The sequence below is a fragment of the Pan paniscus genome, chromosome 12, assembly GCF_029289425.2.
Source record: "Pan paniscus chromosome 12, NHGRI_mPanPan1-v2.0_pri, whole genome shotgun sequence".
In the NCBI taxonomy this organism is placed as follows: domain Eukaryota; kingdom Metazoa; phylum Chordata; class Mammalia; order Primates; family Hominidae; genus Pan; species Pan paniscus.
The window spans coordinates 42,883,750-42,911,742 of record NC_073261.2 but is presented as its reverse complement, the minus strand read 5'-3'; positions in this window follow the sequence as shown (position 1 = coordinate 42,911,742).

Here is a 27,993-nt window from a genome sequence, read left to right as displayed (position 1 = left end):
CTTCCCAATATATAAATTGAAATTGTGCTTCATTGCTTATTTTATTTTATTCTAATTTTTATTTTTTAGGTCTTGTGCATTTATCATTACATAGTCTATTCCTGTTTTAAAAATAATTTTAACTTTTATTTTAAATTCAGGGGATACATGTGCAAGTTTGTTATATGGCTATATTGTGTGATGCTGAAGTTTAGGGTAGGAATGATCCCATCATCCAGGTGGTGAGCATAGTATTACCCAATATTACCTAAGAGTTTTAAAGCTTGATAAACAATGTGGCCCGCAGAGTAATGGCACCCAAAGATGTCCATGTCTTAATCCTAGGAACCTATAAATATATTATGCAACATAGTAAAAGAAAATTAAGGTTGCAGACAAAATTAAGGTTGTTAGCTGAGTTTAAGCTACAGGTGTTAACGTGGATAATCTGGATGGGCTCAATGTAGTCACAAGCATCCTTAAATGTAGACAACGAAGCCAGAAGAATTAACTTTAAAGAAGAAAATGTGACCATGGAATTAGTGTCAGAGTGTTGCGATTTAAGAAAGATTCAATCAGCCATTGCTTGTTTTGAAGATGAAGATAGAACATCCACAAACCCAGAAATAAAATCACACCCTAAAGCTGGAAAAGGCAAGAAAATATATTACTCCTTTCATATTTAGGAAAGACCTTGGAGGAGCCTCTTGACTAACAGAATGAATCCCTGTAACATACACAGAAGATCCATAATGATTTGATAATGTTATGCCAGCAGAAATACTGACAACTTGTACTGAAAGGATCAGAGAAAAGATGAAATGAGAGAAGACTGCTGACTCCCAAAATTCTGTAGGCAGAAAATAAGATTAATAAAACTATTCTGCTGCAAACATGCATTACCCTTCATAACAAAAGAAGGATTTCTCAGACAACAGAGTAATGGGCCCAGAGGACAGAACCTTCAGCCCAGAAAGTAGAGTTTTGAGTCATAGATTTTTTTTTAATTTTATTATTGTTATACTTTAAGTTTTAGGGTACATGCGCACAATGTGCAGGTTTGTTACATATGTATACATGTGCCATGTTGGTGTGCTGCACCCATTAACTCATCATTTAGCATTAGGTATATCTCCTAATGCTATCCCTCCCCCCTCCCCCCACCCCACAACAGTCCCCGGAGTGTGATGTTCCCCTTCCTATGTCCATGTGTCATAGATGTTTTATCTAGGCTTTGAAAATCTTACAAAGTTTGCAATGCTGGATTTTAAAAATTGCTTGGTATGGTGACTTTCCTTACAGTTTTTCTGTTTTGAATAAGAATGTCTATATTCTGGTATCCAATGACAGTTACAACATTGTATTTTGGGTAGGATAACTTATTTTCTAGTTTCACAGGTCCACAGATGGAGAGAGCTTTTTTCCCAGGATGAATCATACCAAGACTCTCATCTATACCTGATTTAGATTATTTAGATGAGGAAACTTGGGCCTTTTGAACTGATGATATTAAGATGAGATTCTGGACATAGAGTTGGTGCTATAAGGAGCTGAGATTTCTGGGATGTGGTAATTAATTTTGCATGTGAGATGAATATAAATCTTTGTCACCAGACGGCATACTATGATAGGCTGAATAATGGCCACCCAAAGTTTCCTTATCCTAATTTCCAGAATCTGTGAATACATTATCTTACAAGGTAAAATGACCTTTGCAGATATGATTAAGTTAAGGACCTTGAGATAGAAGATTATCCTGGATTAACAGGGTGGGCCTAAGATAATCAAAAGAATTTTGTATGAGGGAGACAGGAGGCTCGGAGTAATAACAGGAAATGTGATGATGGAAGTAGGAGGCTGAAGTAAACTGAAGAAGGGACCATGAACCAAAGAATGCAAGTGACCTCTAGAAACTGAAAAGGGCAAGGAAATTGATTCTTTCTTCAGATCTTGAAGAAAGCAAAACAAAAGATCTCTGCTGATATATTTATTTAAGCCCACTGAGACCTATTTTGAACTTACGACCTACAGAATTATAAAATGATGAATTGATGTTTTATATTTTTTAATTGGTGGTATTCTGTTACAGCAGTAATAGCAAACAAAAATAAACCAATGAAGGCGTTTGTGATTGTTTCTTTTTGGTGCTGTAAAAACTCAGATTTCCCAGAATCTCTGAATGAACAGTTAAAAATGGGTGATTATTTTGGGATATATTTATTTTTCATTGAAAAGGATTTCTAGGGCAAAATCAAATCCAAGTTCAGCTACTATAGAGCTTGTGAGTCGATATGTTTCCAACACTTTGCTGTAAAAAGTAAGTGAAAGCTGGCAGAAATACCTTAGCATCTGGGAAATGCTAACAATTGTGATAATCTGATAAAAGGTATAGATAGTAAATTTCTGAAGAAATGCAAACATAATTTTATCATCTTAAGAGTTCAACATCTAAAAGTGTTCCTGGCAACTGGTGGTCAAAAATATTATGGGATAAATGTGTGATTGAATCACCTGCTCTTTCCAGAAACATCAGCTGTTTCTAATCTTCAGGCACTTGCTCATCTTTCATTCTCTGGCAGAAAGGGCCTCCTTTCTCTACTCAACTCCTGCCTCTCCATCTTTTCACCAACCAACTTACAAACATCCTTGATATCATCTTAAATGTCATCTCTCTGGAGTCCTATTCCCTTGTGTAAACAATATTTGGTGTGTATCTTTTGTAATAATAGCAATAGTTATTGTTACTATTAACTATTCCTAGTTTATTTTCTCCAACACAAGATGATCTCCTCCCAATGAGTAAACCTCCATATTCAGGTCTGTTTCTCTAGCATCTATGCACAATGTGTGGAACTCAGAGTTAATTGAGTGCAGAGATGAATTAATAAATTAATATGTGAAAGTGTGCATGAATAAACATATTAATACTTGCATCTGAGAGGGAAGCTTCTTTCTAGGTTCTTCTCCTAATTATTGTATTTCTCTGTTTACTGTCATAGCTACTTAGACGACCTAAGGACCTATTCTCCTTTGAATGTAGAATGGACTCAGATAAAAAAAAGTTAGTTCCAATACTTCCTTTGGAAATGCTCACCTTGACTATTAAGTTATATTTTCTGATCTTAAAAAAAAAAAAACAAAATAAAACCAGGTTTAGATGGGATAATGTTTACATGCTCTTTTAGAGGTTATGTTCAAATTCTTGATTTCTTTAAGTTGAGGCCCCTAGAACTAATCCTAGAATCATGGTTACACGTAACCTTGAAAATTGGAGCTTAAACTGTTAAGTGTTCAGCACTGACACACTTAACAGAAAAGCTATCCAGTGCTGCTACCATTTCTTGATAATACGCACTAGAAACCCCAAACTCAGATGTCTAGTAAGATTTATGTGAAATAAGACCATGATTCCTCAGCATACATCTCCTGCACTACAGTGTAATGACTCCGTTCTCTGTCACACTGTCTTTAGAGCATATATAGTCAGAAATGCCACAAATACACCTGGATGGCCATTATTCCATTTCTAGACCCTCAGATTTTCTCTTTTTCATATATCCAAGTCCCTTCTTTCTCTTTTTAATATATCCAAGTCCCTTATACTCTATTATAGATAACCGGCTCATCACATTATTATTTTGTTTAAATGCTGATATCTTACCAAAAGGTATTTTAGAGTAAAATGTTATTTGTTTCTTCTGCATTTTGTTGAAAAATGAGTATTAATTTAGGAAATGTTACAATAATTTCTCAAATTATTGGGATGATATTTTGAAGTTGATAAAATATTCAAATTCTGTGTTTCATATTTTTGTTCAAGCACAAAAGAAACAAAAAGATCCAGCACCTTTTGTTCATCACCAGCTTCAGGTTTAGACATTCTGGAAGATTATATGCTGTCAGTTTTTGAAATCCTGCAGCATTTAAGATAGATTGGTTACGTTTCATATATTGTTAGTTATTATTGTTGTTGTTATTATGATCATTCTGATGCTGAAAACACTTCAATGCACTAATACATTACTTTCACAACAATCAAATAAGGTAGGAATTTCCAATAATGTTATTTAAACACTGGTAAACACACAGCATCCACAGATTAATAATGGCCAGGTCACTGGGAGTAGTTGATAGCCAGCATACTCACTGGCACATCTCAGCTGAGCATCAGCCCTGAAATACGTTTTTATTGCATGTATGAGGAAAGGAAGAATAGCAGAAGTATTATGACTCACAGCTCCCAGTGGAGCTCTTGTTCTCCTGACCAAAGTCCACTGCTCTTTCTACTAAATACAGCCATATAAAAATATTTGCCTTTTAAAATAAAATAATACATATTTTAAAAAAGATCAGATTTAAAAGTGTATATATGTATGTATGTATGTATAGATCATACATGTATATGTGTAGTATGCATAGAGATCCATAATAAAAATGATAAAAAATAGAAAAGTTTAATGAAGTATTTTATTTAAAATTTAGAGAAAACTGATGTATTCAAATTTTATATCACTTTTAATCTTTTTACCAATTTCTACAATTGTTTACTTGTAAAATGTGAGACAGTTTACATTTTCGTGCATTGTAATTTATGCCTATGCTTCCCTATTACTTGTTTATTATGCAATAGAAATATAGTTCAAACTACAAATGTGAGCCACATATGTAATTGGAAAAGTTTTCCCAGCCATATATATAAAGTAAAAAGAAATTGGTAAAATCAATCTTAATAATACATTTTCTTTCATTCAATATATAAAAATACAATTTCCATCTAATTTATAAATTATTAAAATACTTTACATTGTTTCATCTTAGTAGGTCTTCAAAATCAAGAAGCTATGTTATACTTACATCACATCTTAATTTACACTTGCCTCATTTCAGCTGCTCAATAGCCACATGTAGCTCACAGCTACCTATTGGCAATCACAATTACAGATGTTTAAATATTGTAATCTCAAAGATCATTGCCCCTTTGTTGTTGTTTTTTTCTTATAGGGTCTATCATGTTAAAACACTTAGAAAACATTAAAAACATGTGTGCACTTGTCTAGAAACCTGAGATTCTTTGGGTGAGTGACTGTTTTCATCCTGGCGCTCACATGAATTGATTTCAGAGGCAAACCTTAGACTCAAAAGCCATCTCTGGAAACCATGCATTGATTAGAGACTCAGAGGTGTTAATCCCCAAGCTATCCATAAAAATAGACTCTTGTACTTTTTTCCTCTGAACTCAAAAACAAACTAGATTGAATCATATGATTGAAAAGTAAAACTATACTTACAAAGTAGAAAAGATCAGAATGATCAATGATGACTGTAGAGAAAAAAATTATTAAAATCAAGAATAATACTAGAAATCAGAAATATGAATATTGGAGGCATAAAAGCTAAAAAGCACCTTATTTCTATAGGTTGAATTACAATATAGTAATGTAGAAAAATATAATAGCTTTTTTTTAATAATTTCGACTTTTATTTTAGATACAGAGTGTACATGTGCAGGTTTGTTACATGGGTATATTGTATCCAGTTCACCACTGATGGGCACCTAGGTTAAATCTACGTCTTTGCTATTGGAATAGTGCTGCAATAAATATATGAGTGCATGTGTCTTTTGGTAGAATAATTTTTTTCTTTTGAATATATACCTAGTAATGAGACTGCCGGGTCGAATAGTAGCTCTGTTTTAAGTTCTTTGAAAAATTTCCATACTGTTTTCCACAATGGCTAAACTAATTTACATTCCCACCAACAGTGTATAAGTGTTCCTTTTTCTCCACAACCTCACCAGCTTATGTTAATAATTGATTTTTTTAACAATAGCTATTCTGACTGGTGTGAGACGGTATCTCATTGAGGTTTTGATTTGCATTTCTCTTATGATTAATGACGCTGAGCATTTTTTCATGGTTGTGGCAGCTTTATGTCTTCTTTTGAGGTGTCTCTTCATGTCCTTTGCCCATTTTTTAATGAGGTTATTTGTTTTTTGGTTGGTGATTTGTTTAATTCCTTATAGATTCTGGATATTAGACTTTTGTCATAAGCATAGTTTGCAAATAGTTTCTCCCATTCTGTAAGTTGGCTGTTTGCTCTATTGATTATTTATTTGGTGTGCCAAAGCTCTCTAGTCTAATCAGGTCCCATTTGACAATTTTTGTTTTTATTGCAATTGCTTTTGAGGACATAGCCAAAAATTCTTAGCCACGCCTGATGTCAAGAAGGGTATCTCCTAGATTTTCTTCTAGGACTTTTATAGTTTGAGGTCTTACATTTCAATCTTTGATTTATGTTGAGTTAATTTTTGTATATGGTGAAAGGTAGGAGTCCAGTTTCATTCTTCCACATATGACATAACAGCATGTGATTAATCTGCTTATAGTAATATCTGTTTAAGGAAAAATTTGCAAGAAATCAAAAAGAAAAAGAAGTGTCCTTTTAATGTCATAAGGAGCATTGCTAACTAGTTCTTTCAAAGGATATTTTACCTATCTAATGAATATTCCAGAATTAATATTACATGTTAACTAACAGATTTTTCATGTTACAGATGCAAATTATCTATGTATAGTAAAATATGATAACCCTAAATATCATGGTTTTGTTCCCTGTAGGTTACTAGCAAATTTTGTATATAACTGAGCAATTTTTCTTACATTATTTATATACTTTTCAATACCTCAAATGCCCTATGGAGGAGTCTTTCCATTTTATTCATCCCTTCAAATAATAAGTATAATAAAATATTTAACATATATTTATTTTATATTTGTATGAGGGCCAATTTTTAATTTTTCAAAAATTATACTTTAGCAAAGGCAGTGTAGTGTGTCCTACATTAAGATATGTTTTCATCAAAATATTTAGTAGCTGAAGTGAATTTGTTATGGCTTCAAAATCTTGAAAATACATTTTACTTCTGTGGTTTCTAGTGTTTTCATTTATAGAATGAAGAGGCTGGCTTCAAAAATTAGGGGTCTCTTGTGATTTTAAGATGCCATGGCTCAGTAATTTTTGAATTCTGGACCATCCTGTACAACTAGTAGTATCTGTTTTAAGATGCTTTCTTAAAATATCATGTCTCAAAATTTGGCTGTAATAAACGCCAGTTAAGAAGGAGTCCACAGAAATAGACAGATTTGTTGTATAAAGGCCCTGCTTTGTGAAACTTGAGTTTCTAATGTTGTGGTAGAACATTTGGATGCTCTACAGCACCCTACCCACAGGCTGGAGCCCACTAATTTGCTGCTGCATGCAAAATGTCTAGCCAGATCTGGTGTTGTCTGGAAGGGGACAGGAAGATTATAAGTAGTTAAATTCCAAATAAGATAAACAATAGCATCTTCATTATAAACATTTGGAAAACCTGCAACCCTGTTTGTATTTTTATAACAACGTATGGAAAATTTCAGAGAAAGTATTGCAGGAAAGAAATAAGATTTCAAGTCTTAAGAAATTCAAGCTACTGATAGACTGAATACACAAATGAAAAATGTGCAGACCACAAATGACCACAAAACTCTAATCTACAACTGAACATCAGCCTACAGACTCTATAGCAACAAGCCCAGAGGACAAAAAACAACCTCTGCTACAATTGACCAGAGCAGTCAGGTTTTGGTCAGTGACTGGCAGCTTCTCTCTTTTGTTCCCACTTTCAGCTCAGAGTCAACCAGAGAAAGTCAAATATGATCTCCAAATCAATCATATAAGACGAACCACCTGTGGTTAGCATGCCTCCAAGTCCTCCATGCCAACAATCTCTAAAGACAGCATACTTAAAACCTTCCTTTTTTAATCACTATACAGCTTTCCCACTTATTTGCCTGCCTTTGAATTCCTGAAAAAAATGCAGTGGTAGTGGCTCTCTTGCTACAGCAACCTGTGACAAAACTGCCTTTGTTTGTTACTTTTTGGGTAATCTTTCTTTTATGTGGAAATGCCATAGTTGTTCTGTATGTCCAATCAAGACTTGGTCATTACAACAGCCCTAGATTTTGAGAGAACTCTTTAACTTGGATGTTTGTGGCTTGTGAAGCTTGGACTACTGTGCTAAGTCCATGCTGAGTCTGAATCCTGCTGCCTAAGAGTTTCTCAAATTTAGTCTCAATTTGATACTCAGATCTTGTTTTAGGTTACTATTTGATTGTCACCCTGGTGGATCACACCATTTCTTTGAATCTTATTTTGCTCTCTAAACCTGTTGTTCAAGCCTGCCCTTCAGACCAGCAAGTTTGAGGTTCTCATCAGACAAGCATCTGTTTGAACAAACTTTGCTATGTGTCATAAATTAAGTGGGATGAGGTTCTCCTTGTGTTTCAATGTTTTGTCATAGGAACATGACTTTTACCCAGATAGAGCATTGTCTTTGGTTTTCTGCCTGTACAGGGCCCAGATTATTGTGTCTGCTTTTGGAGGTGGCTAACCATCAGGTTAACAGCTTAAGTCACGAAGTGCACAGGGTTCACTTTCAACCAAATATTACCTTCTCTTATAGAGCGGCCTAAGTATAAATCTTCTCTTCCAGGAAAAACTCTTGATTCATATATGTACTCTCACTCTAACACTGATTCTCGTGTTTATCTCTCCAAACAGCATTACTTTATCAAGAGCAATTTGGACTTCAATAGCCAGTCTGAAGAACATTTGACTTGAACAAAATTATTCGAGAGGAATTTAAAAAAAAAGGATTAATATTTTTAGACATAATGGACATTTGTTATTGCTATGCAGAATCCTCCAAACAAAATTCTGAATCAAAATTTGCTTCACTAACAGATTTGTTTTCCAAAGCTAATGAACAATTTGATGAAATTAAGTAACAACAAACTTGACTCATCAACCTTGGAAATCCTTCCTTTCCTTGTCCTCCAGTTACCTTCCTATATCACGTTCTCTCTCTTCTTCTCATCTTTCTGATTTCTTTCCTTCTGTATTTCTTTATATTTCTCCTTTTGCCTTTTTATCAGCCTCCCTATCTTTATTGGATGATTCTCCTAAAACCCCCAAATGCAAGTTGACTCTAAATATTCATATCTCATATGAGTTGGGTATACTGAGCAGCTGTAAAATTTAAACCTTGAACCTGACCTGAAATAAGAGCTGTACTTCAGGAATTCCATAAACCTAGATAAAATCTAGCATGGAAGGGTTTAGAATTCTTTTGAATGCATATGACCCAAGGATACCCTTCCTATTTCAACTTATACCCATATTTGGTTGGAACCTCAAATACTAAATCCTGGGTGAGCTGGGACTTCTATTCTCCATAAAGCTTTCTCACTCTGCTGCCTGCCTTTGAGCCTCTGTTAAAGGTAAGTGATGTTGGCTTACTTTTTTGCTGAAGCAAACTCTGATTAAATAGTTTCTGTCTGTACTCATTCATTTAGGTGGTCTTTGCTTATTTCCACAATACTGAAGGGGAAATAGGTGGAAAGCCATTCTTAATGAGAAGTTATAATCAGAAACTTAGTTTACAACCTGGTAAAAAATAACTGGGAGAAAGACACACTCTTTCTGCTAGCCCAGGTGCTTAGACAGAATTGAATAAAGAGCCAATATCATCGAGTCCTAAGGATTTTCTATGAAAAAACAAGGAGCTGACATAAGGAATATTCAGGAACAAAGTGAAAGAAAATCTTCTTTTAAAGCGATGGCTATATACTTAAGGAGCTCATCAAAAATATACTTTTATATTTAAATAGCTTATGTAAGCTCAACAGTGTCCAAGTTAAAAAGGGGAAAATTGTTTTGTCCCTTATTCTTAAGGTAGATACCAAGGAGAAATGTCACACGATGCATTAAGTATTCTAGTGCAGTTGGAATACTTCTAGAACTTAACATGGAATGAGCTGTGGTTCTCTCATAATTTCTATGGTTTTGCACAGTCACTTCCCTTCTGTGGGCACAGATTTCTTATTTGTAAAATGAGAAAGTCAACTAGATTGCTAGGAGCACTTTCTACATATGAAAATTTTGAATAAAATGTGAATGATATTCTGTTTCTCCAAACTAGTAAAAACCCATTATATGACATATGATGAGTTCCAAGAGTTTGTGTAGACACTGTAAACCAAAAATAAAATTGGAAGGCCCCCCCAACAACCATCTGAATGGACTCCCTCCTGGGCCAGGGCACTCAAAAATTTAACCAGAAAGACTGGTTCAGGCCATGATGGAAAATGGAGATCTGACATGCTTCCTTATACCTTTCCAGGATAAATATCAACACAGACCTTAAGTCTAATAAGAAACATTTACAGTCTATTTTTTCTGAAACCAAAACCTTCTATTTGGAGGCTTCAGCTGCAAGATAAAATCTTGGTCTCCAAAACCCCTTTTCTTAACTCAGACTTTCCTTTCTACTGATAACAACTCTTTCAACCAATTGCCAATCAGAATATGTTTAAATCTATCTATGACCTGGAAGATACCCACCCCCACCCCCTGAGTTCTCCCACCCTTTCAGATCAAACTAATGTAAATTTGACATGTACTGATTGATGTCTCATGTCTGCCTAAAATGTGTAAAAGCAAGTTGCGCACCTACCACCTTGGGCACACGTCCTCAGGAACTTCTGAGGCTGTGTCTTGGGCATGTTCTTAACCATGGCAAAATAAACTTTCTAAATTGACTAACACCTATCTCTGATATTTTGAGTTCACAATACTGATCTTTAAGGATATATTTATGACCTTAAATGAAGTCAGTCTGAAACAACCATATTTTGTTTTAAATGAATGCACATAGCAGGAAAAAAAACAATTTTTATATTGCTCCTTTCTAACTCAGAAAAGTATTTGGCAATTCAATTATGTTAATATTAAAAGTTTCAGTGGCATACAAAACCTCACTAGACTTTCTCAACTCATGGAAGCTCAATTTCATTCCCTTGGCCTTATTCCGATGGCTTAGCAATGGGTATTCTTTTATTATTCTTATTATTTGTTGTTTTCTTTGCTGAATTCTCTATTCAAATGATAAGTACGGCAATCAAGTAAGATAATGCACTGAGAATACAGTCTTATAGAATCTAGTACTCCCTAAATATAAAGCTGCATACTGATAATGCTGCCTAGAAGTGCGGTATAGGAAACATAAATTTGTTAGATACGTTTACATTTTCAAAGATAACTCACATCCTGGGCTCTTCAGTGTAGGAGTTTGTGCACTCAGATCCTTCTTTACAGGACCATTTAAATAAAGTGCCATTTTCTTCAGTTCCATATGGAAATATTACACAATAGATATGGAAGAAGTGGTTTGGTTTATTTTTTATTAGTAACATATTGCAAAACTGATGATCTTCAATTTGGAATGCAGATTTCCCTTCTATCCAAATTCAGGACCATAGGATGAGCACAGGCCAGACATTTTTTTTTTTTTTCTAACAGCAAAGAAAACATTTAATCTCTCTGAATGTTAATGTGCAGCTCTGGACTTTCTAATTTGATTTTATTTCTTTGCTCTTCTCTTTTAGTTCCCTCAGGCTCAGTCTTAAAATTGTTTACCAACTGCTGCTTACAATCACAATTACTGTACATTCTAATAACATAATGAGGAAATGAAATAGACAGTCCCCAAGGTTTGTATTTCTGTCAAAACGTGCCAGAAGGTCCAGGTTGCGGTGGGATTCAGTGGAAGGATTCAGTTCTTTAATTGTTTCACTGTTCTTTATCTTTTTTTTCGAACATGTCTTAAGTCAGACTAATGAATGCCACGTGCAGAAACCTGCTTAGGTTCTTACGTGGAGTGTCAGGTCGAGCCGTTTATGCCATGCCAACAGGAACCAGAGGAAAAACGTTACCTGGTCAGAATCAAATCCAGCACAGTCTTCTTTCATTCAACAAATACGTATTGTGAAATTCACATGAGTCAGGCACTCTAGATCTCAAACGTGCTAGTGGTGAGCACTAATAATATCCCTGCCTTCAGGAAGTTTAGAGTCTAGTGCAGGAAAGAGACATCAAGCATTTTCCATCCAACTCCATGCAAACACACTTCAATGTCTCTGTAGATTGTAGTGAATCATCATGTATTAATTTACTCCAGTTTACTACAAAATTATGTGAAGGATTCATTGATACCCTCATGTTCATTTCTTATTCTTCCCATCTAGTTGGATTCCTATGGCTAACACTTCTGAATGCTCTTATCAATTTTACCAATGACTTCTAAATTGCGAATCCAATAATTTTTTTTTCAGTTTTCACCTTATTGAACTTATTTAACTGCATATGACCAATTATTTTCTCATTTTTTATTTAAATGTGGTTTTTATTTGAACACCAAAAATCTACCTACCTACATATCTATGTATGTTTGTGTATCTAGTTATTATCCATCTAGTTAGCTGTCATCGATCATCCATCACCTATCCTCCATTTTTCCCTCTCCCCTCATCATTCTTTTCAATCAAAGATGACTGAATATTCTTCTTCAGTCCTCTTTGCTCCTTCTTCCTCACATGCTAGACCTCTAACTGCTGGAGTATCTGGACTCAGTTCTCGATTCTATGCTCACTTCCCATGAGATCTCATCCAGCTTCATTGATAAATACTATGCACAAAGGTTACATAAAATTTTGGATTCACATTTGACCAGTCTTCTAGAGTAGCATTAATAAATACCTCAAACATGTTTATATCCAAACTGTTGAATTCTATTTCCCATATCCAAGCCTTTAAAAAATGGTAAGAATAGTAAAAAATACAGCTATTTCTTGTCTTCTTCAGCCCAACAAATCCAATGGCACTCACCTGGTTATTTGTGGCACATATCTAACCCTTTGAGAGCATCCTGCCAATGCTGCTCTAGTATAAATCCAGAATTTGAGCCCTTCCTCTGTATCACTCTTCTTTATTCCAGCCTGTTATGTTTGTTCTCCTAAATAGTCTCCTTGGTTGTGTTCTTTACCCCACCATCTATTTTCTATATGGGAATAAAAGTAACTGTCTAAAACTTAAAACCCTGTCACTCTAATGGCTCCCAATCTCCCTCAGAGGTAAAAACGAAGCCTTAATAGTCTTTGTTATCTTTTGTGTTCTGGCTTCAGACTAGCTCCTTTACCTTGTTCTCTATGCCTCCCTCCCAGGGGTCCTTCTCTCTGGCCACACTGGCCTGCTTTTCACTCTTTGAAACACCAAATGTAACTCTGCACTGGGAAATATGTTCTTGACATTCTTTTTGCCTGAAAAAATACTCATGTGGTTCCCTTCCTGACTCCTTTCAAGTCATAACTCATATGTGGTCTTCTCCGGGAGACCCTCGTTCACAGCGTAAGTGACATCTTATGACAAGGGAGTACTGTCATCAACCATTACTCTTTACCATTTTCTACTTATTCTTCTTCTGAATAAATTACTGAGAGACACGATGCAGGGTAGCTTCAATCAAAAGCACATTCATGATACTTGAAACCTCTCCTTTTCTAAAATCCTTCCTAAATTGTATTCTGGTGATATGATCTTGGGAGAAAAGAAACAAAGAATCTTCTTTTCGTTATTTTAGTTGGTTATTTTCAGTCCAGAGGTAACACTAATCAGGTTCTCACTCCCTTTCCCTGGCTCAGGCTTTCCCCCTTCCCAGCTGTCTAGTGCTGAGAAAAGAAAGACAATTAAAAGACATCTCTAAGCTTATTATTGTAGGCCTCAAAGACAGAAGGGAAGAGAATAAATAAAGGGTAATTTTACAATTTCTTCACTTCTCTCAAAATCTGGTTCTATAGTGACTCTAATATTGGCTCTAATATGTCATTAATGATTTGAAGAATCCATCCTGGAGTATGTTAGCATGAGGGGCAGAGGGAACTTCAAATGCATCACAGGTATTTTTTGACTATCTTTAGAGGTTTTGTGATAGAGAGAAAAAACACGTTAAAAATAGAGTATCCCACCCATCACATCATGTTGTAACCCTCAAATATATACAATAGAATTTATTTTAAAAAAATAGAAATAAATGCAATGTATTTAAAAGCAATGTATATCCATTCCCAAGACCTTCCAACTACACTTCACAGGATGGTCCTCTGCTCATTTATTTCTATAACTATAACATGCATGGACAGATTAAATCTGTTTATTTAAGTTGACAACAAATGTTTAAAAGGTAAATGGATTGTTCAACTGCACTTACTTAATACAATTATTTTACATGGTTTTCATTGTAGATTAGGAGAACTCTCAGAATCTGACAAAGCATTTAGCTTTAGAATTGGAAGAATCTTAAAGACCATCCAGTCCAACTATTGGAATCTTATCATTGAAGATTTTATACTATTTTCTTTAAATATATTTTTTCATAATGTGATTATCTGCTGGTTAAATGCCTGCAATTGATATTAGGGAAGAAAGGCAAAGACACACACACTCACTATATAATGACCACTTTTTAGATTAGTGGTTATACAATTTTATATTCTTCATTTGTATCCAAATGTTTGAACACATTGAAAATATTACTGGTGCTAAACTTACTTTCAGTGCTCCAATCCTGACAGCTTTTGATAGTTATCTTTAATGCTTTAAGCAGTGATAGATTAGGATACAAAAGAAAGAACTGAAATTAATAAAATTAACTGAGTCTATAGTTCAGAATAAATTTATAGATAAAGTCATTGTAAAAAGTAGAAACTGCCAACCTAGCAAGAGATGGTTAACAAATATTTGTTGATCGGTTGACTAAATTTTACTGTAAAGTTTTTCTTTTCTTTCTTCCATTTTTATACACATAAAGAACAAATTCCCCAGTCTGTTCATTCTGGTATAGGTGTTTTTATTTCCTTTTCAGCTTCTTATTTTAAACATTAAAACTGTTCTTTCAGTAAGCAAGAGCATCTAATTAAGGCTTCCAAATGTTATACAGCTTTATGATTCAAGAAATCAACAGGGGCATGAGTAATAGGTTATATGCAACCTGGGATTTTAGTTTAATGGAAACATATGTAAGACAGGGACAAGGGAGATGCAGATCACTCAGCTGGACTCTGCAGCAGTTAGCATGGAACATATGTCCAAAGCTGACTTATCTGTTCATTTCATTGTCATTTGAACATCCAAATATTTGAACATATAGTACAAAAAATTATTTGGCCCGAATTTTATTTCAGGGTTCTAACTGTAATAGTTTGATAGTTTTCCTTAAAAACTTTTAAGCAGTAAAAGATGAGGACGTACAAGTATTTCAATCAATGGGGCCAATTAAAGTTGTTGTTCACAATGAATTTACAAAGTCATTGTCAAGAGTAATTTAATAATGTGTGCACTATTGTGGAAGATACAGAGGACGTTTATCTAAATAATGATTGCCATAAAATCTTACATATTTTTCACTGAAAAGTCGTAAGTCTCCTTAAAGGAGAGCGTCTTCTTCTTTAACGGTTGTATTCTAAACCTACCATCAGTTAATGTATATGCTTTGATTAGTTTTTTAAGTGGAAATAGTAAACTTGCAATTTATAACATTGATTTTTTTGATAATAACATAAAAATATATTGAGGGTTTTCACAACCCTCAAAAATGTCTTAGGATCCATTCTGAATGCTAAAAAAAATCTTAGAAGGGTAGAAACTTACATTTGAAAAGGAATTATATCCCATAGGAAGAACAGTTTTTGAAATCTAGCAACTCTAGATTCATGTATCTGCTGTTGCCAGGGAAACACTATTTACCTACTGTGAGACTTAATTTGTTCCACAATTAAAGGAGGAATTAGAATAGCTGCTTTAAACAGTTATGATGAGGTATAAATATAATCTTGTATGGAAAGTTCCTAGCACATTGCCTTTTACAAAGCAAACACTTTAAACTTGAGTTTGGGTTGTTCATGTTGTTGCTATTGTTCTTTATTTTCTTTCCATTTCCCTTTCCTGAAAAGGGTCTCAACTATTATGTAAGACAGACATTCAGCTAGTCATCTCTGTTACATCCCACCAAATGGTCCTGAGCATCTGATCAATGTTGCCCCTGTGAGTGAATTGTATTGAAATAGAAGATACAAAACAATTATTTCTACATGGGCCAAAATACATATTTATCTAAGCCAGAGCATACAGAATTATCTGAAAATGTGCCAGCATGTCGTGACTTTTGGCAATAATGCACTTCACATTATTAGAAATGGGCAGTAAGACAAGTTGGCTTTGGGAGGAAGTCCTCTGCGAGTTTATAAAATACTGTGAGCAGGAGTATTTCTTTGTTCATATATCAGGGAATAGTAAAAATAACAAAGTGGCCCATATGCAAATAAAACAACATGCACTTTGTCCTACATTATGGCTGACCATTGCCTCCCAAATAGAAAATAAATGGCTTTTGGACCAACCTCAGTATTCTCACTTTACAATTAGAGTATGTACATTTCTGTTTTTTTACTGACAATTTCTCAAAAGTTCAGAGTAGAGATATTGACTTTCACTGGATGGAGTGCTAATCATTTCCACTTTTTGGAGTGAATCCAAGACAATAAATTTGAGCAGGCTATAAGCTATGGTTGACTTGTAATGCTGAGCTGGGAGATTAAAAACCAACATGCAAAAATAACCTTGAATCTATTGGATAGGAAATAACTTGAACACCGAATGAATTGGGTTTCAGGAGTAAAGCCTGATTAAGAAAGTGATAAAGAGATGGCTAATGAAAGAAAAGCAGGGATCTTGATAAAAAATGTACTGGAAAGCAATTTAATCAAATTGTTATTTTTCATTTATTTCTAAAATATTTAGCATGTGTCCTGGGCAATATATACATAAGTAGATGAAACTAACATATTGCCATTTTTTCAAAGAAAATAAAGTTACTTAGGGAAACACATAGACAAGCAAATATTAATCTGAAATAAATTACTGCTATAAATTTCACATGAGCAAGATACCACACGAAGTAACACTACATAATTAAATCAGTTATGGTTTTGCGAATAAGACATTAAAAGTGCATATTAAAATGTAAGTCATATATGAAGCATGGAAGAAGTCACTCCAAAGTGAGAGAAGGGTATGTGCAAGTATTTAATGTAATGCTCAGTGAGCAATTTTTATGACGAGGGTACAAGGCACTTGCAAAATGAGGTAACATGGGCAGAAAAGGAGGCTGGACAAGTGGGTTGGAACAGGATTGGGAACATTGTCATATTTAATGATACACCAGTTGCAAGTCTAACACTGAATAAAAGTGAAATAAATCAGGATATGTTTGGAAACGTTAAAAAGTGATGGCAGACTGCCTTGATGTTGGGAGTCCTATCTAGTCTTTCCTACTTGATGGTATGCTACTTGTCAATAGGTAAATGGACAGATAAATAAATAAATTAGAAAGACCCAGTCAACCATAAAAACAAGGAATGGGTATCTCCAGGTGGCATAAATATTTTTTTAAATCCGTAACTTAAAAGTGGGCGTGTCGGTGACCTCGTGGGACATGAGTAAAGGCTGTAGATGAAAGCTTGGAACTTGACATCCTGTATAAAGCTAGGATGTGTCCGGCTAATTTTTATTTATTTATTTATTTATTTATTTGTATTTTTAGTAGAGACGGGGTTGGTGGCAGGCGCCTGTAGTCCCAGCTACTCCGGAGGCTGAGGCAGGAGAATGGCATGAACCCGGGAGGCGGAGCTTGCAGTGAGCCGAGATCGCGCCACTGCACTCCAGCCTGGGCGACAGAGCGAGACTCCATCTCAAAAAAAAAAAAAAAAAAAAAAAAAAAAAGCTAGGATGCGGAAAATTTAGGTTTATTTTAAAAATGTGTATGGCAGCATGTTGGAGTCACATGGGACAATGGGGTATAGGATGGGGCAGAGTGGGAAATCAAGTCAAGAATTTATTCTTAGTATATAATACAAAAAATTGTGTACCCCAAACTAAACCAGAAATTCTTACAGATTGTTATTAAATGGCAAAGTATAAACTGCTCCCGTAACAATGAATACCATAGAGCCCAGAAAAGTCAGAAACTGAGTACTACCATGTCAATATCCCTTTGGTTAACTCTATAACCCAGGGTCTCCATGGGACTTCTGATGGAGGCTGTTTGTGTAAGTAAATAAACAAATAAATAAAAGAGAAAAACCGCAACATACTCATCTGTGTCCAACACAATAAAAATAAGTCAGCAATAAACTTTGTAAGCTATAGCCCAAGAATTAAGGTATTAATAAATTAACATAAAATGGAGCCAAAAAGTTTTAAAATCCTAAATATAAAGGAAAACTATGATTAAAAAACACTTGATATAAGAAGAAATGGAAACTCTGAATTATCCTAAACTACTAAAGTTTATACATTTTATAAAACTCTTCCTTCAAAATAGATATGAGATCCAGAAAGTCTTAGAGTCAAGTTATATAAAGATTTTAAGTAATGGATAAATAGCAACCTTATACAATTCAGAGAAATTTTAAAAGAAGTAACACCACCCAACTCACTCTAAGACTACTCTAATTGTTATAGCAAAATAGAAATGAGATAGTAAGGCTGGGCACAGTGGCTCACACCTGTAATCCCAGCACTTTGCGAGGCCGAGGCGGGCAGATCATGAGGTCAAGAGATCGAGACATGATGAAACTCTGCGTCTACTAAAAAATACAAAAAAAAAAAAAAATTAGCCAGGCATGGTGGTGCACGCCTGCTGTCCCAGCTACTCGGGACGCTGAGGCAGGAGAATCACTTGAATCCGGGAGGCCTAGATCGCTCACTTGGAAATGAGAAGAAATGAGACAGTGAAAGAAAAGTTAAATAAAGGCTAATCTCACAAATGCAAAGGCATATGTGCAAAATTATATGTAAAATATTAACTTTACCTATAAGTACATTAAAAAGCATCACCAATATGGTTTATTTCAGAAATACATAAAGATGTAGAGAACACAGAATCTTGTGGAAAAGACAAACAGAAAACAAGTACATGACACCGAGACCAGAACCAGTCATACACGTTTGCGAAAAACTTTTCCAAATCTATAAAGCTGTGTTTATATTTTACTCCATCATCTTTCAATTATATATCTAGGTAAATATTTATTTGTGTTACCCTTGTTTACATATGTAAGATTGTTAATTTCACTATTGTTTATAACAACAAAAAATCTAAAGTTCTATGAAAAAATAAAAATACATTGTGATAATTCACATTGCAGAAGATCTTAGAACAGTTAAAATCAGTGAACTTAAAATACACTGATAAATTTTAAAAATACATTTACAAGTAAAATACCAAGTTGCAGAGTCATACATATAGTATTTTAACTGTTATTACTTCTCAATTTCCAAGACCATACTATTTTTATAATGTTACATATATGTATTACATGGATAATCATATATATTAATCATCTATTATAGATATAAATTATATTTAAATTATAGATGTAAATTATAGACATAAATTATAGATTTAATCATATAGATTAAAACTATATGCAAAATATCCATGTATGTTTTCTGTGTATAGAGGAATGGAAAAAGCATAGGAGAGATTTATAAAAAGGAATTCAACCTTAACAATCTTTATTTCTTCAAAAAACTGATGCGTGCACAATAAAACAATCTAATTCTGGATGGTAGGTATCCAACCATTCACTATAGTTTTGTTTGTGTATTTTTTAGCTCAATTTTTAAAAATTGAAACAAAATAAGAAGCAATAAAATGAATGCAGGTAGAAATTGGTATTAAGGACTCCACGTTGGAGGTGATAGCAGTGATCTAGGTGAGGACTCAAGCTAACCAAATGGTTTACAATGTAGAGGTCCAGAAAGGAATGAAGCAACTGGACAGACAGTGAGAAAATTGAAGAAAGGTTAAGCCAAGTCCTATTATTCCACACTGGTCATATGTCATCTTCGGACCTAAATTACAATATGCTACAGTCTTAGAGTAGAAGAGAGCCTCAGGAAAGAACTATCCCAAGTCCTACGGGATGAACACATGATAGAAAAATCCAATAACATAGATGGGATGCAAGAAGAGGAGCAGCAGGTATATGGGAGAAAGCCATGCAGCTAATGTGGAAAATCTAATGAGCGTGTGTGTATGTTTTTAAGTATATGTGTATATAAATATCTAACATTTTTAATAGAGATGTTGAACAATGTTGTGCAATCATCACCTCTATCAAGTTTTGACATTTAATCACCCTAAAAAAAAAAACACTCACATAGCCAATAGAATCGCTACCCACTCCCCAGTCCCCATCCTCTGGAAACCACCAATATGCTTTCTGATTCTATGTGTTTATCTGATCTGGATATTTTACATAAATGGAATGGTAAAATGTATCACTTTATATGTCTGGCTTATTTCACTTAACATAAGATTTTTGAGCTTCACCCAACTTGGTGCATGCATCAGTACTTCATTTCTTTTTATGGCTGAATAATATAGTAGTGAAGATCTCTGAAACCAATTTTTTAGTTCCTGAATTTATGCTTGCTAATTGTTTTGGTTTGGTTTTTCTAGCAATCATATAAACAAGCTTCAGTATTGCTTAATGCATATCTAATATAGTAGCTCTTATATGTCTAAACTACTTTTGCTTTGCATGGAAATTTCTTTAATTCTCTGAATTTCACAGTTTAGTACTGCTCTCTCCCCTAGAATTCTAAAAAGTACTAATGAGATACCCAAAAGCAGCCTGCCCCACACACGTCCACACAATAACTATCTTGTGTCTTAGCTTTTCCATGTACTGGGAGAAAGACTGAAAATATTAATGATTACCTACCTAGTGAAATTGGATTAATTCCACCAAAATGTTCCCAGTGGTTTCCAAATATGATTTTAATATTTGATGGGCAAATGATGCCAAATTTTAACTTTATTAATTTATTTCTTTAGGTTTTTGTATATCATCTTGCCCCCTTTGGAAATACACCATATTTGTGACAATGATAGCACATTACCTCTTTATAGGATATTACTTCTCTAAAAGGTGCAGAGTAACGCTAATTTTTCTGGAAGGAAAAGATACATATGCCTACATAATCAGTATTTCCTAGGAACAGTAGAAGCAAAAGAATGGTGACGCTGGACATCCAGGCACTCCATTAGGCACTGAATGCCTAGGTAAGGTAGTAAGTGGAGTGACCTGGTAAAGAAGAGTGGGAACAGGACGGTAAACACAAATAATGCTCAAAGAAATATTAAGATTGCAAATTCTTATCAGCCCTACTTCTGATTTGAAGGAGCCTATTGATTTGTCAATCACAGAACTTGGTTATTACATCAACCAAGAGTAGAAAACCTATTCGAATTGGGCCTAACGGTCTACTTATCTAAATCTTTATAAGATGGCGAGTGCTATGCTTCATTTTTTATTCCCTTTTAAAAAGAGACCACCAATATCATATGGTATTTAAAAAGCAATAAACTTACTGAGATGGATAAGGTTACATCCTGTTCTGTTTAGCAAACAGAGTTGGGAGTACAATTGTAAAAATACAAAAAAACACATAAAGGCAAAAAATAAGACAGAGAGAGACAGTGAGAGCACAATAACTTGAAAGTCAGCATAATGGTTGTCATTAGGAAGGAGCAGGTGGGAGGATTGGAAAGGATGGACCTCTTTTTTTTTTCTTTTAGATGGAGTCTCGCTCTGTCACCCAGGCTGGAGTGCAGTGGCGCAATCTCGGCTCACTACAACCTCTGCCTCCTGGGTTCAAGTGATTCTCCTGCTCAGCCCCCCGAGGAGCTGGGACTACAGGTGTCCACCACCATGCCCGGCTAGTTTCTGTATTTTTAGTACAGGCAGGATTTCACCATGTTGGCCAGGCTGGTCTTGAACTCATGACCTCAAAGGATCCACCCATCTCAGCCTCCCAAAGTGCTGGGATTATAGGCACCCCACCTAGGATGGACTTCTGAGACGCCAACAAGAACACTTTTGAAAAGACATTGGGTATACAATTATTACTTTTAATAAGTGCATACATATGTTTAACTCATTTTCTATATAATTTATTTCACAATTCAAAAATTATCACATTCAACATGCTAATTTGCCATAGATTCGAATGCTGTCCTTCCATTGCCACAGTTGGTCTTGGACTCAACATACACTGTGTATGGATGGCCTAGTTAGCATTCATGGGCCCAGATGTTATCAATCAGATTATTTCTGGAATAAGATGTAGCTCTCTCTTCTTGCCACCACTTTATACCTCTCATGTCATATTTTCCTTTATCTCATTAATTCTTTCTTTTATTAGCATTGTTTATTTGAGCTATTTGGAGGACATATGTGATCTAGATATCTGTTTTATCTCTTTTTATAACATTTGCACATATATAAATATGGCTAAAGCACAGAATCTGATTTTGGAGCCCATTGTTTAGATTTCCCAAGTATCTTAGTTCAGCATTTGGAAACAGCCTTGCCCGTTTCTTTGGACTAGGTATGCCCCAGGTTTCTTAAACAATTATGTGAATGACAGATCTTAGGAAGGAGATGATGATTGGGGAAAATAAGTTCAAGCAACTGACCAGTGATACACTCCCTTTATTCAGGGTGGGGGTGGGAAATGCCCCCAGGTAAAGAAGGGAAGGCAAGTAGCCTATTCTTATATTTTAACTTCCAGGGAAATCAATTAATGATATCTGTTAAGAGAAACATACTGTATTGGATTTCCTTGGCATCATGTCTTGGCTAAGGAATTACTTGCAATAAATTAACCCAGAATCAATGAATGCTCATTGAAACAAGAGCTAGAGTTTAGACTTCTTTCTTCAGGTTGGGTTTTGAAGTATGCAAACTGTTTATTGATTTTTCATGACTGCTTAACAAAGTTGAAGCTCTGGTCAGTCCCTGCATTTTTCTCTGTCTCTGTCTCGCTTTCTCTTTCTCTTACACACACACACACACACACACACACACACACACACACGCACACACACACAGGTACCCTTTCTTATTTTTTTGCCTAAGCTATAGGGTCTATACATCTACTCAAATGACTAAGGCTTCATTTCCAAAACAAAGGATATGATTAAAAGAGAAACTCTGTTTGTCTTACCTGAAATCTCAGGCAAGTTATCTCACTATCTTATTTAATTTTTGCCTATGAGATGCCTCATAATATTTCTAATGGCTGTAAATACCCCCTTAGTATAAGTACCTCTGAAGGTGATGTGAATATGTGTCATTATTTTATTGCTTTCATTATAAGGTAGCAAAATATTATTTGAATATGATAAATACCGAATAATGATTTGTTAAATTATAATGGTTTTCTAAACAATAACTCAGTATAATCAACTCAAAACTGACACCATTTCTCAATAATAAAAATCTTCAAAGTAAAACCTCAACTTTGCCACCAACTTTGACCTCATTTACTGCTAGGGCATCTTAAAATAGGACTAGTAAAAAAAAAAAGAGTAAAGTAAGACTTTTATTTCTGTAGAAGGCAGAAGGCAACTCATGTCAACAAAGACTGTATAATAGCATTTCATGGTCTCTGTCTTGCCCTGCCTTACTTGTGTAACTTTTACTGTGGACATAGAATCCCATTCTTTCTCAGTGCCTTGCTTGAAGTAAATTGATTTCTGCATTTTCTGATCCAGTTGTGAAAACTCTCAATTTTCTCATTTTTCATTCAAGAACAGTGATATTTATCAAAATAATATTTTCACACAAAAAAGTAAAGGAAGGAAGAAAAATATCACATTCAGAGTGGATGCTTTTAAGGATAATGGGTATTACAGATTTGGCAGGCTCAGAAATCAAGTGCACAATATCAAGGTTGTTCCTTTTCCTAATTTAACATTCTCTATAGTAGAAAATTTATACACATTTTTTGAGATGTTCTGATTGTAATTATTTCTTAACCAACTGGGGACTCATTTACTCCAATATGCTTCCAGGTTTGTTATATCCTTGTCAGCTTGGAAATCGCTACCTAGAAGAGGTCTCTCCTTGCAGTTTCTTCTGACAGTTGCTGAATCACTGACATGCTAAGGTGACATTTCTTTTTCAGTCAATTTCTTTCTGGACTTCCATTCACTCTGATCTTATTTTTTAATTCATTTCTTGGTGATCTGTCTGCATACAGGAGCTTACTTATTTTCACCTTTTAATTTTACCTACTGTAGATAGATGATAGAAAGGTAAATAGATTAGATAGATTAGATAGATAGATAGATAATTGATAGATAAATGGATAGATAGATAAAGAAATACATAGACTGTCATTATATTGTTAACTCTCCAAAGACACTTAAAATTCTCCCTTCAACATGCACAAATACATTCCCCAACTGTATTCCATCTTCTTCCTGTGTAGAATTAGTGAGTCTGCTCCCTATTCCTTTTAACTTGACTTAGATCCAGCTATGCAACGTTGCTGCTGTTGAATTTACCTCTCATTATTTCTTCTACCTCTTCTATAATCTTGATAAATGGTGACTCTATTTCTGTTTAGGGGGCATGTCAGTTGCAGGGAGTCCTCACTTTTACTAAGCGGGATTGTAAAGTTGTCTATGTCAACCAAAGTCATGCAAAGCAATTATGACTGTTCGATGACCTTTAAAAGTTTTTGTCAAAATATTTAAAACCCTCTACTATTAGCTATAAATGTATAGGGGATTCAAAATTTAGTAAAACTAATATTTAGTAAGCCATAATTTAAAACATTAGAAACATTGCTTATTAAAATATTTTCTTTGTAAAAAAAAGTGTATTGAGTAGTGTAAAGAGTGGTTGCATTCTTCTTGCATTCCAAGTTGCTGTAGTGTCACTTAAGATGAGGAGAGTAGTTTTGCTATGTCTTGATGAGTTGTCGTATTACGAGTTGTCATATTACTTGCTATGTTTGGATCAGCTTCCATCATTTTATCCTTCACACTTTTAATTTTGAGAGTTTCCTTAATGAGAAGTTTTTGGTTGTATCATTTCATCTGTGATGGCTTCATCCTGCCTGTCACTAACACTTTCTTTATTTACATTGATAACTTTACCTTCACTGGGCTTCTTTGGCTGCATTTCTAGAATCTTTCCACTGGCAGCTGTGCCGGCATTCCCAAGATAATTTTTTTTAACCCCATTTATGTTCAATTTGAATTTTACCTCTAACGTTATCACTTTTTGTTTCTTTGCTGACTGTCATTTTTGTTGGCAAATCCTTTTTATTACCCACCAACATTTTGTAAAATGTCATGTGGGTTTCTCACTGAAAGACAAGAAGTTAACAGAAATACATACTTTGCATGAATTGAAAAACATATGTGTGGTGACTACTAATGGATGTGACTGGTGAATGATCATGATATACATGTGTCATTTACACTGTCATTTGTGCACTTAAGAGCTAGCAGTAAAGTTTGTGTTTTATGCAATTATTCATAATTAATATACCATGGTAACTAAAATTTGAGCCATGTGTTGGGGAATTGGTATTATTTCACAAAATCATAGTAATGTAAACTTGTATGTATACAAACCATGTACAGAGAGGATGAACTGTATGTATTTATTAGGTAAAGCAACTAATAATTTAGATGAGAGACTACACTGGTTAACTCAATCAAATTAGGATGCCCCTTAAGAGCTGGTTTCTCGGTCCCTAACCTTATTGCTGCTACACATCCTCAAAAAGGGCTGCAGAGGGTGACCCTACCCACTATGCTCTTTTAATTCCTGATTGTGAGGTCCTTGGAAAGCCAAAAAGCTTAGACAGTTAATATGTCAAAAACCAGTAACAATTTATATATTAAAGAACTTGAAATTCGTGATGTATGTCAAAATCATCACCAATGAATTAGAAACAACAAATTAAATGCTCATTAGGATTATGAAGAATTATCTAGGTATGTCATCAATTCTACTATAACATCTTTGCTTTAAATTCTGCTGTGCTTTGCCTGCCATCTCTTTCTACTTCCTCTAGGATTTTTATGATATCTATCATTTGTGGCTGCCCACAGTTTCCTGAATCTCTCTCTACATTTTGAAAATGTCCAACATTGTCAATCTGCTTTCCCAACACACTCACACACTGTCTCTTGCAAGTGGAATGCTGACCTGTGACATGACAATCATTTGCATGGAATATGTGGAGGCAGAGGAAACTTAGTTTGGAGACTGGTAGAGGGTGGTCTGAGTTTTACATCAGCACATTTTTGGGCATGATAGATCTGCTGTGGTTTGGGAATGCTTGGAAGCAGCTGCTCTCATATCTGGCTAGTTTTACAGGGAGTTTCTGGGAATTGTTTTTACAATTTCAGACATAACTGGTTTCTCCATTACTCCAAGTGAATATTTGGGTTTAATTTCTTTCTGCCAAAAGAGCTAGTGCTAACTCTGTCTTCTGAAATTAAATACTCAGACGTGTATTATAGTGCTTCATTTCTTAATGTTTTCTTAGATATTCAGTCTCTACTCCTGCCCTAACTCTTTGAGCTAGATTTGATATATATTTAAGTCATTCTAAAGCCTGATACTCCTTTTTATGTTATAACCTCCCCCCTTATTAAAATGTTGCTGTATTTTATCATTTATTTCCACTGCACAATTTTTCATTCATTGTCTCCACTTCTGAAGCTACTCTGGAAACAAACAAAACACCCATGATATACTAATGAGTAACTTAATTCCTTTAAAAAAATGTCTTATCTTACCAATCCAACTTGTCTCCCCTTCCTCATCTATGACTTTTTCTCTTTTGCCTCTTCTTTTCTATTTAGTGTTTTTTATTCTGTCTATTAAGTGTTCTTATTTCAAAAACCCTTTCCCTGTGCCTAGATGGTTGATCTTGCGTTAAGTGCATTCTAGTTCCTTTAACACTATCATATTTGTACATTGAGAGGTTATGGTAAAGTTTGGGAGTATTGATTATCATTCATCTGGTACATTCATGTAACACATGCTCAGTAAGCAACAGATATATAAGATTTCAAACTCTTCCTTTCTTATTTCCACTAATGTTCTAAAATAAAAAAGAGTATTTAACTTTGTTCTTAAATACTAACAGCATTTTGTGTTAGTATTAAATTGGTTTTTGTTTTGTATTAAGTTGGTTGCCATGACTTAAAGTAACAAAAGTTCAACTTAAACATGTTTAACAGTAATAAAGCTTATATTTGCATTTACATAATTGGAAATGAAGTGTTACACTAGGTTTCAAGTCACTGGCTCCATATCTTTGCAGCTTTTCTCTGTGTCTTGGTGCTACCCATGGTTTCTCTCATGGTTATAAGATGACTGCTAATAGACACAACGTCAGTGTTTCCTTGGTCATGTCTGGGTCATATTTTGTGTGGAGAAGGAAAAAAATAGGCAAATTTCTCAAACTGCTCAGAAAGAAGTATACTCACATACTGACATACCTAATAATCTTTTTTCTCCCCAGCATAATAACAATGATGATGATAATGGACTGGAAAAATTAAACATTTCACCTTCATTTCTCCCCTCATTTTCATCTGTCGTTCAGTACACACACACACACACACACACACCCCAAACATTCTTGCTGCTATGTGTTAAGCTTAGGAACACAATACAATGTCTTGCTATTCTTGAGTTAAAGAAATTGTAATTTCTGAACCTTTCAGAAGAATGAAGTCACTAAAAATTATAAAGAGAGAATTTCTTTTCTGTTTTGATTCATGTTAAATCTAATCAAACTATTATAATTATCCAGAAGGGGACACATCTATTTGTTCAGCGCTTGTTGCAACTTTCATTCATTTCCTCTTCATCTTTCTTCTCTTGTTTAAACACAAGTTTTAGGCTTTTATTTGTGATAATAAAATCAATTTGTATCAACAATAAGTCAAAGAAAACTTAAATATTTTAAAAGACGTTACTTTAAAATAACACTCAGAAAACAATTCCTTGCCCATTGTAATTTCTTGCTTGGCTGCCCAACAATTTTCTGCCAGCAACTAAACTCATGAGAGAGCTAAAATATTTCTGATGTAGGTCATACACCTAAATTTCTTTTTTTTTAAAGTCACTTTTATATTATCTGTGGAATTGTTATTTTCCTTTCCTGGTAGGTATTCTTTCTTGACATTTTACT